At 40.3% G+C, this 11,054-nt stretch overlaps 1 pseudogene; it reads left to right on the top strand.

Annotated features, from left to right (window-relative positions):
- The first annotated feature begins 672 nt into the window (after window positions 1-672).
- On the top strand, window positions 673-9,834 carry LOC103194691 (annotated as a pseudogene).
- The last annotated feature ends 1,220 nt before the right edge of the window (window positions 9,835-11,054 follow it).

Below are 11,054 nucleotides of genomic sequence, written 5' to 3'. Positions count from 1 at the left end.
GTCATTCAATTACCCATCCTAATTCTAAGAGACCAAATATCCGAGATTTTTACCAAGAAAAAAATTCAAGCCCATAAATCTAACTTCTTTAAACTTGGGAGTCCCTAGATTATGCAAAGAGTTAATGTTTTCAGGTGCTAACAGAAAAGTTGGTGGGAGTCCGCCCAGAAATGAATGCCTGGAGAGAAAGGCCTGGAGACCTACTTCCGAAAAATCAGCCATTGAAAACCCCAAGGAGCTGCTGCAGGGTTGTACTTCCACACACACAGCGTCACCAAGAGTCAGAACCAATTGGACCACAAGTGGTTTTTACTAGTCCTCTGGTAGCTTAGTGCCTAAGGCACTTGACTGCTAACCAGAAGGCTGGTGGTTCAAATCCGCCGGCCACTCCTCGGAAGGACGATGGGGCAATCGACTTCCGTAGTGATACTGCCTCGGAAACCCAAGGAAGGGTCGTTATGAGTCTCGTCCGTAGTGATACTGCCTCGGAAACCCAAGGAAGGGTCGTTATGAGTCTCGTCCGACTCGACGGCACATAACAACAGCAACAAACTTAGAAAAAAAAAAAAAAAAACTCTCGCTCACAAGCAAAACTAACAGGAAAATAAACCGACCTACCTTCAGCCAATCAAAATTCTGATTCCATATGAAGATTCTCCAAGCCCCAGAGAGATGGCTTCCTCCAAGCCACCAAATGGAGTCCTGATGACCCTACTTTTATACCCTGTAGGCGTAATAACTCAATCACCACCCACATAACACAATTATAAAGCTAGTTTCCTGATTGGCCACTCCACTTAATCCAAGGCTTTCTATGGGGTAAAAAAAAAAAAAAAAAAAGGGAATCAAACTACAAAGTTTAAAATAAAGGGGCGGGAAAAGCCAAACTAGACAAACCTATTAAAGCAATATTAATATCGATATATTTATAGGTTAAAAAAGGCCATTCTATAGTCAACAAAAAGAAAACTTCACTAGAAAAATATTACAACGATGAATTTTATGCATCTAAACACAAAGCAAGGAGCTCTGCTGGTGTCGTGGTTAAAGCGTTTGGCAGGTAACCAAGAAGTCGTTGGTTTGAACCCACCAGCCACCAGCCACTCCACAGGTGAAAGATGCAGCCTGCTGCCATTAAGATTTACAGCCTTGCAAACCCTATGGGACAGTTCTGCTCTGTCCTGTAGGGTCACCATGAGTAAAAGTGCTGAGACCAGAAAAACTAAGACTTAGGAATAGAAGGTAAAATCGACAAATTTGAATTATTATGGAAATTTTTAAAATACAATTTTTCAGAAACGGATAGAGCAGAAAAGAAATTAATAATCTATAAAACTGGAACAAATTTGACTTTGAGTGTATAATCTGCAAAAACTACAACAAATGGAAAATGCTTTTCAAAAATATGAAAACATTTACAAAAATATGAAACATTTACAAAAACTAACCAGTACAGGACGACAGAATAAGTATCAATAAATATCAACCACAGTTTCGATCACAATGAAATTAAACTGAAAGTTAGCAATAAAAACAACTGGATCCAATTATATTTATTTGAAAATAAATTCCTAAAAATCAATTTACTTTTATGTTCAACTCAAGCACCTAGTAAAAAGAAAAAAAAGAGAAAGATTAAAAATGATAGAAGGATAAAGAAACGGGAAAACAAACATATACGAATATACAAAAAAAAAAAAAAAACCTGCCATCAAGTGGATTCTGACTCCTAGCAAAGCATCTTTACAGAAGTAGATTAACTGATTTTCCTGATGGGAGTGCCTGATGGGTTTGAATGGCTGACATTATGGCTAGCAGCCAAATGCCTTACCCACTATGCAACCAGAACTACTTACACAAAAATAGAAGGGGGGGGGGGAGAACTGCCAGTAGAGTCTGTTCTGACTCATAGCAACGCTACAGCAAAGAGAATTGCCCCATGGGGTTTCCAAGTTAGCAGCCTAATACGGAATCACTGCGCCACCAGTTGTTGTTTGCTGTCGAGTGGGCCCCGACTCATAGCGACCCCTCCTTGGATTTCCGAGGCAGTATCACTACGGAAGTAGGATTGCCCAACCTTCCTTCGGAGCGCCTAAGAAAAATCCCACTGCTGTCTAGTCTATTGGGATTCAGAGCTACCCCCACTGCATTCCAAGACTGTAAATCTTTAGGAAAGTAGATTGTCGCGTATTTCCCTTGTGGAGCAGCTAGTGGGTTTGAATTGCCAGACCTTTGGTTAGCATACAAATATTTGCCTTAGCCTTGCACCACCAGAGCTCCTTCCTATGAAAATACAGGTGATTAATAAAAAATGAAATCTGGTACTTTTAAAGAAAAATAAAGCACTGCAGATACTGATAAAAGGGAAAAAAAGAGAAAAAGAGACGTTTTTAGGACTGGGGCAGGAAATATATAAAATGAATTTGGAGCATCTTATAGTAACAGAAAGTAAGGAAGTGTTCAACCACAAACAGGAAACATTGATACCGTAAGTCAAAGGATCACAGAAGCCAGCGGCGAAAGGTGGAATAATTTGAATAACAAATTAAGTAGCGTTAGATTATAACCCAAATATAAAATAAATATCCATAAGTTACTACTGATATATATATATATACATATGTGTGTGTGTGTGTGTGTGTGTGTATATATGATAAAATAATAAATGGGGAGATGAGAGACAAATCTCTCCTGAGATCAAAAGGCAGTATTTGCACAGGGACAAAGTTCAGAAGGCAGGAAGGAATGGGAAAGAAGGATGAATGGAAACTAGAAACACTGGGAGGAGGCGGGAAGAGTGCTGTTACATCGTGGGGCTTGCAATCAATGGCCTGAAAAAAAAGTGTGTGAATTGTTGAGAGGAAACTGATTTTTTCTGTAAATTTTCACCCAAATCACAATTAAAAGATTTTTCTTTCCTTTTTTTTTTTTTTTAAGAGGGATAAATCTCTCCTGCAGAATTCCAAATAAATTATGCAGATGTTGCTGTTACTATCCTTCAGTCAGCTGACTCATGATGACCTATGCACCATGGAATGAAATATATCCAGTCCTGAGTCATTCCGGTGGTCATTGTTGATGGAATCACAAATTATGCAAATGTTGTTGTTACATGCTATGGAGTTGATTCAGTGGAGGGTCAGTGGAAAAGGGAAAGGCCCTCAATCTTAATGGATTGACCCAGTGGCTGGCTGCAATGATGGGTTCAAGTATAGGAAGGATTGTGAGGCTTGCATAGGACAGGACAGTGTTTCGTTCCATTGTACATAGGGTCACTATGAGTTGGAGCCTACTTGATAGCACCTAACAACAACAACATCCAGTTGATTCAGGCTCAGTAGTGACGCTATAGAACAGAGTAGAGTTGTCCATTAGTGACCCTGTAGAACAGAGTAGAGTTGTCCATAAGATTTCCAAGGCTGAGTTTTTTTGTTTGTTTTGGTTAATCTTTGTGGCATAGTGCCTAAGGCATTTGACTGCTAACCAGAAGGCTGGTGGTTCAAACCCACCAGCCACTCCTTGGAAGGAAGGTTGGGCAATGTACTTCCATAGTGATACCACCTTGGAAACTCAAGGAGGGGTCGTTATGAGTCGGGTCCAACTGGACAGCACATAACAACAAAAACAAGAAGTCAAGAATCACAGCGTTATCTGCCACTTAGACTAACCCTATTCTACCTTCAAGGAGCTCTGGTGGCACAGTGGTTAAAGCATTCAACTGCTAATCAAAAAATCAGAGGTTTGAACCCATCAGACACTCTATGGGAGAAATATATGGCAGTCTGCCTTTATAAAGAAGTACAGCCTTGGAAACCCTATGGTTTCTATTCTTCCTTTGGGATTGCCATACTTTTGAGATAATTCAGTGGTAGTGAGTTTGATTTTTTGGTTTTAACTTCAAGAGTATTAATTTTCCTAGACAGTATCAAATGAAAGTTTTGCAATTTTTGAAAACTTTATATATGTTGTTCTTAGGCATAGTTGAGTTTCTTTTGACTCAAAATGCCCCATGTGACAGAGCAGAACTGCTCCGTAGGGTTTTCTAGGCTGTGCTCTATGCTCTACCAGAACAGAGCAGCTGGGAGGGTTGGAAACACCAACCTTTCCAATAGCAGCAGAGCACTTAACTGGTACAACGCCAGTGCTCCTTATTTTAACCTTATATAAATGGAATACATATTAACATCAAAAGACGTATTGCATTGGGCAAATCTGTTGCAAAATACCTTTTTCAAGTGCTGAAGAGGAAAGATAGCTCCTTGAAGACTAAGATGCACCTAACCCACGCCATGGTGTTTTCAATCGCCTCATAAGCATGTGAGAGCTGGACAATGAATAAGGAAGACCGAAGAAGAGTTGATGCTTTTGAGTCGTGGTGTTGGTGAAAAATGCTGACAGTACCGTGGACTGCTAAAAGAACTAACACATCTGTGGTAGTTTGGTTTGTGTGTCTACTTGGCTGGGCCTGGTTGAGTGGCTGGGCAGCTGGTGGTAGTTATTCCCCATGATGAGACTGGCAATCAACTCCATGATGGGATCTACCATAAGCAGCTGAGTAGCTGCCTTTGGGTAAGTGGTCTGCTTCCTGTATATAAAGAGAAGCTTTGAGAATGGTCTCTAGCCTTTGGCACACTTGGACCCTGCATGTAGCCGTGTCATTGCTCAGCAGCCTGCTGTGCTCTGCCGACCTTGGGACTTACAGTGGACTTAAGTTAATGGCCTGCCGTGTGGATTGGTAACATCGGGACTCTGCCTTTTTCCTTGTCAACCTTGGGGCTTCTCAGCCTCAGCAGCCAGCAGCTCTGCCTGAGTGAAGAAACGCCTCTAGCTCCAGTGGGCCAGGAGCAGGAGGCAGAGCTGGACCCCAAGGTCGAGGGGCTTTCACCCAGCCCCTAGAGCCTGGAACTTTGAACTTGGACTTAAAGCCCCAAATTGTAAGAATAAACTCCTATTTGTTACTGCCATCCAATTCGTGGTATGTTTCCTGTCAGAGCGGCACTAGGTAACCAGAACACATGTATCCTGGAAGAAGTGCAGCCTTGCTCCTTGGAAGTGAGAATGGCCAGACTTCATCTCACCTACTTTGGTCATGTTATCAGAAGGGACCATTCTCTGGAGAAGGATGTCATGCTTGGTAAAGTGGAAGGTCAAAGAAAAAGGGGAAGGCCCTCAACAAGATAGAATGACACAGTGGCTGCAGCGATGAGCTCAGGTATAGTAGGGATCATGAGGCTGGCACAGGACCAGACAGTGTTTGGTTCTGTTATGCATAAGGTCTCTATGAGGCAGAAACAACTCAATGGCACAGAACAACAACAAAAAATAAAAATGGAATTATAGGTTTTGCATTCTTGTGTAGGTTTTTGCCTTCATTCTAAGTTGTTCCTGTAACTGTACTTTGTTCTGCTTCATTGTATTCAATTGTATAAATGTTTCTTATTGCTGATAGACATTTCAGTTGTTTCTTCCTCTTACAATGTTCTGAACATTCTCAAACATGTATGCTAGAGCACATGGGTACTCATATCTTTAGAGATTAGGTCTAAGAATGAATGCCCTGGGTCATAGAATATGTGAGTTCTAACTTTATCATGCTAAACTGTTCTCAACAGTTTTCACCAATTTAAGCAGTTATTAAAAACATTTTAAATTATGAAATACAGCATGCTTACATTTACCAGCTCTGTTAGGGTGCTTATTGCTCTTCACTTCTGCAAAACTTTTGGTAAATCTTTTTAGTTTTAGCCAGTCAGGTGGGAGTGTAGTGGTATGGCATTTCCCCAGGTACCAATGAGGTTGAACAATGTTTTCATCTATTTGTTGACTATTTGGATATTATCATTCGTGAAGTGCCTATTCAAGTAGTTTGCCCATTTTACCACTGTCCCATCTGTCTTTATAATTGTTGTTGTTAGGTGCCAGGGAATGGGTTCTGACTCACAGCAACTACGTGTACAATAGAATGAAACGATGCTCAGTCCCGTACCATCCTCACAATCCTTGCTATGTTTGAGCCCTTTGTTGCAACCACATCCTCTTTTTTGCTGACTGTCTACCAAGTATGATGTCCTTCTGAGGACCGATCTCTCCTGGTAACATGATTAAAGTACAGGAGACAAAGTTTCGCCATCTTCAGAAGGATAGATGGGCAAACAGGCTGAATGATCAGATATGTCTAGGCAGCGGGGAGTGTACCCATGACCATGTATAGGGTTGGCAGACAATGTTCCTACATGGGTATTTTATATGCTGTAAGAATGTCTGGGTGTATAATAGAGCTGACAAGGGGCAGGTTGTGGTGGCTTCTTGGGCACAGCCAGCTACCCTGAGGGAGCAAGTAGTTAGACCTGTGGGCTTGGGACCATGGTCCCAGGGGACATCAAGCTCAATTGGCATAACACACTATGCAAAATCATTGGTCTACATCCTACTTTGGTGAGTAGTGACTGAAGTCTTAAAAGCGTGCAAGGGGCCATCTAGATGCAATGATGGGTCTCTTCTTGTCCCAAGAAGAATGAAGAAAAGCAAAGATGCATGGAAACCACTAGTCCAAGGGACTAGTATACCATGTAATCCTTAGCCTGTATGACCATGAGACCAGAAGAACGAGATGGTGCCTGGCTACCACTGTCAACTACTCTGAGTGGGATCAGTGCAGGAGATCCCAGATAGAGTGGGAGAACAATGTGGAACAAAACTCAAAATCATTTAAAAAAAAAAAAATGTTTACTGGTCTAATAAAGCCTGGTGAAACCCCTGAGACTATGGCCCCTTCAGGTCTGGAACAGAACTCACTCCTGTGGCTTCCAGCCAAGTAATAGGCATATGGAGTGAGCATTTATATCAGATAGATACACTCCTTGGAGTCCTCAATCATGGGAGAAAAGGAGGGCAGTGTTTGCACAGGGAGATATCTTGGGGGGTGGGAGTGCATGGGAGAGAAGGACAGGGGAAGAGGAATTATGGGGAGGAAGTGGGAAGACAGCTGTTACACTGTGGGTAATTGAAGTCAATATCATGAAACAAAATGTGTATGACCTGCTGTATGGAAAATGGATTTGCTTTGTAAACTTTCACCCAAATCACAATAATTTTTTTTTTTTTTTTTTAATCTCACCATCTTCCTTTTTAAGGAGCATTCTGGCTGTACTCCTTCCAAGACAGAAATGTTTGTTTTTCTGGCAGTCCACGGTATATTTAATATTCTTCACTAACACTGTAATTCAAAGGCTTCCTTATTCATTGTCCAGCTTTTCTTACTCATTGCCTAGCTTTCATATGCATAGGAGGTGATTAAAAATACGATGGCTTGGGTCAGGCACACCTTTGTCCTCAAAGTGACATCTTTGCTTTTGAACACTTTAAAGAGATCTTTTGGAGCAGATTTACCCAATGTAATATGTCCTTTGATTTCTTGACTGCTTCTTCCATGGGTGTTAATTGTGGATCCGAGTAAAATGAAATCCTTGACAACTTCCATCTTTTCACTATTTATCATGAAGTCACTTACTCGTTCAGTTGTGAGGATTTTTGTTTTCTTTATGTAGAGTCATAATCCATACTGACGGTCCTAGTCTTTGATCTTAATCAGTAAGTGCTTCAAGTCTTCCTTGATGTCAACAAGCAAGGTTGTGTCATGAGTTTTCCTCCAATCCTAATGTCACATTCTTCTTCATATAGTCCAGCTTTTCAGATTATTCTCTCAGCATGCAGATTGAATAAGTATGGTGAAAGGATACAACACTGATGCACATCTTTCCTGATTTTAAACCACACATTGTTCTTTTCCAATGACTTGGCTTATATACAGGTGCTACATGAACACAATTAAATGTTCTGTAATTTCTGTTCTTCTAAATGTTATACATAATTTGTTATGATCCACACAGTCGAATGCCTTTGCATAGACAGATTTTCTCTGCTTTCAGCCAAGATCCATCTGGCATCAGCAATGTTCCATGTCCCACGTCCCTCGTTCCAGGTCCTCTTACAAATCTGGCTTGAATTTCTGGCAGTTCAGAAATTCATTCTCAGTGTATCATTGCAATTGTTTTTGAATTATCTTCAATATAATTTTATTTATGTGTGATATTAATGATATTGTTCAATGATTTCTGCATTCTGTTGAATCATCTTTTTTATATTAGCTCCCTACATAATGTAGGTATTAGCTATTTGGTAGATAGGAGTAATTTAATAATTGCTCCCACTCCTTGGTTTGTCTTCTCACTCTCTTTTTTATAAAATATTTTGGTGAACAGACATCTCTCTTTCTCTCTACTAATAAAACTGTTATTAAAATAGCTAGCACATATGGTGATAATCAAATGCCAGATACTATTCAAAGTAGTCTACATAAAAATCCTACTATTAACTCTATTTTTCACATGAGGGAACTGAGTCACAGAGATAGTAAGTAACTTACTTAACGTCACAGAGCTAGTAAGTGGTAGAGTCAGTTATTTAAAAGGAATCTCCAAGACATTTCTTCAAAAGAAGAATAAAGAGCCTTCTCCATCTTGAAGGCAGGCTCTGGAGTCTGTGGCGGGCACTGAATGGGTCACTCAGTCAAGGACTTATGAAAGGTGCAGGTTCAGGCAGATCTGAAGACTGATATTTTGTAAACTCAAAAAACAGGAGCTGGAAGTATAATGGTGAACTCAATAGTCAGTTCCTACTTTCATGGAACTTAAAATTTAGTGAGGAAGAGAAAACCAAGCAAGCAAGTAATAATTTTTTCTACTTCGTAATACCTATTTGAGTTATGGTGGTTTCAGCAAGGCCTCAGTTTCCTCTCTCTAGCCTTTGTAATTTGGACCACCACTGAATTCATCTTTCATACATTACTGTATTAACACTCCATCATGGTGACTCTGCTTTGCCTTTTATCGGTGACACTAGTACAGTAGCTTCAGAAAAATGCTGTTTGGGGGCAATGTTTAATGTCACCATAGTTTTATGTGTTGCTACCGTTTATGTTCATTATAAGCAAATTCATGCTCTGAATCCTGAGGAGAATGGCATCATCAGATTAAACAAAGCTGACCTTGTATGTGGATTACTGAGTTGCCTGTCAGTTTGTCACACTGTGGTAGTTTGCATGTTGATGTGATGCTGGAAGATAAGCTGCTGGTATTTCAAATACCAGCACGGTCACCCATGATGGACAGGTTTCAGCAAAGCTTCCAGACTAAGAAAAGTAGGAATAAGGATGTGGCCAGTTCTACCTCTGAAAAATTTGGCCACAGAAAACCTTATGAATAGCAAGGAGAAAGTTCATGCTTGGAATCTTGAAGAGAATGATATCATCAGATGAAACAAGGCTGGCCTTATACTTGGATTACTGAGTTGTTTAGGACTCCTGTTGTGGGAAACTTCCAGAAAATAACCCTGTTTTTTGCACATGTAAGCAGAGCTGTGCTCACCATGGTCTGGGTTCCTGATATGTTTGTTCAGACTACCTTTTCCTAGCAAATGCAGCCCAGAAATCATGGCAAACAAGTCTTCTGGATCAGACTACTGGTCGTTATCTGGTGTGCAGTAAGTGTGTTTAGCATGCTGATTTGCTCATCACTTTTGTACAGTGGCAGTGTTGGCACTGACAGAGTATAGAAACTCCACTGGAACTCTCAGGACAAATGTCAGGTGCTTCACCTGGTCATGACTGTAGCAGAACCGTCCGTGTCATCTTTCTTCTTTGGCTTTCTTCTGGCTTGTATTTGTGATTCTTAGAAAACTTCTTTACAGGTAGGAGCCAATTTACAAGGATTAATTCTCTATGACACTGCCCCTTGCCTAATTAACAATGAACAACTACTTTCTAGAGACTTATGATGAAAGGGTAAAATCTCTCTGTCATGATTATGATTCTCAGGGGTTGGGGAAACATTCACAAACACTACTACTCAGCTGTGCAATTTTTGACCAATTCATCAAGGCTGACAGTGACATTTATGATTACTGATAATCAAGAGACATGAAAAAAGCCATTAGATAAATTATTTTAAAGGATATCATCAAAAGGACAATATAAAACATTTATGCCTAGGCTTTTTTTTTATCCCAGAAAACAGAACAAAAAGAACACCAAAGAAGGAGGAGGAGGAATGACGCCCCCTTATTAAACTGTGATATTTGAGCTAAAATGGTCAAATACATCTATGTACAAAATAGACTGACCACACAATAGAGACAGCATGCCAAACCTGTGGGGATTCAATATGCAGTATTGGTACTAGTGCTTTTTTTTTTGGTGGTGGTGATGGGGAGACATAAGAAAAATAGAGCTCTCCTCATACAACTTATGTAAATATTTAAATTTGACACAAATTAAAGACTGAAAGTACAAAGCAGTATTCAAACAGTATTTCTTAATAGAGAAAATAGTAAGAATGTCTTTTATGAACTCAGAATGAGAAAAAATGTCTTGAAGAACTAAAAGCACAAGCAATTATGGAAATATATGGTATATTTAACTGATTCCAAAATAATGACAACATAAAAATTAAAAGAAAAGTTAATGGTACACCATGAGATCCTCAGCCTATATGACTGTGAGACCAGAAGAACTACATGGTGTCCGGCTATCACTGTCAACCACTCGGAGGGAGATCTATGTAGGAGATCCTGGATAGAGAGGGAGAACGATGTGGAACAAAACTCAAAATCATTTGGGGAAAAAAGAAAAAGTGGAGAGACCAGGTTTGCTGGTCTGATAGAGCCTGGTGGAACCACTGAGACTATGACCCCTTGCTGCCCATCAGGTCTTGAATTGAACCCACACCTGTGGCTTTCATTCAAATAAGAAACAGGCATATGAAGTGAACATTTACACTAGGTAGACACAATTCTTGGAGAGAACAATCATGGGAGAATAGAAGGGCTGTGCATGCACAGGGAGAGAGCTCAGGGGGTAGGAGTGCATGGAGGGATGGACATAGGGAAGAGGTAACTATGGGGAGGAAGTGGGAGGGGAGCTATTGCATTGTGGTAAATTGTAGTCAATGTCATGAGACAAAATGTATGTGAACTGTATGAAAAGTGAATTTGCTCTG

This window comes from Orycteropus afer, unplaced genomic scaffold (assembly GCF_000298275.1).
Source record: "Orycteropus afer afer isolate SDZICR_OR568_19922 unplaced genomic scaffold, OryAfe1.0 scaffold00047, whole genome shotgun sequence".
NCBI lineage: Eukaryota > Metazoa > Chordata > Mammalia > Tubulidentata > Orycteropodidae > Orycteropus > Orycteropus afer.
The sequence above is the reverse complement of the archived record's forward strand: the minus strand, read 5'-3'. Positions and strand labels throughout refer to the sequence as shown.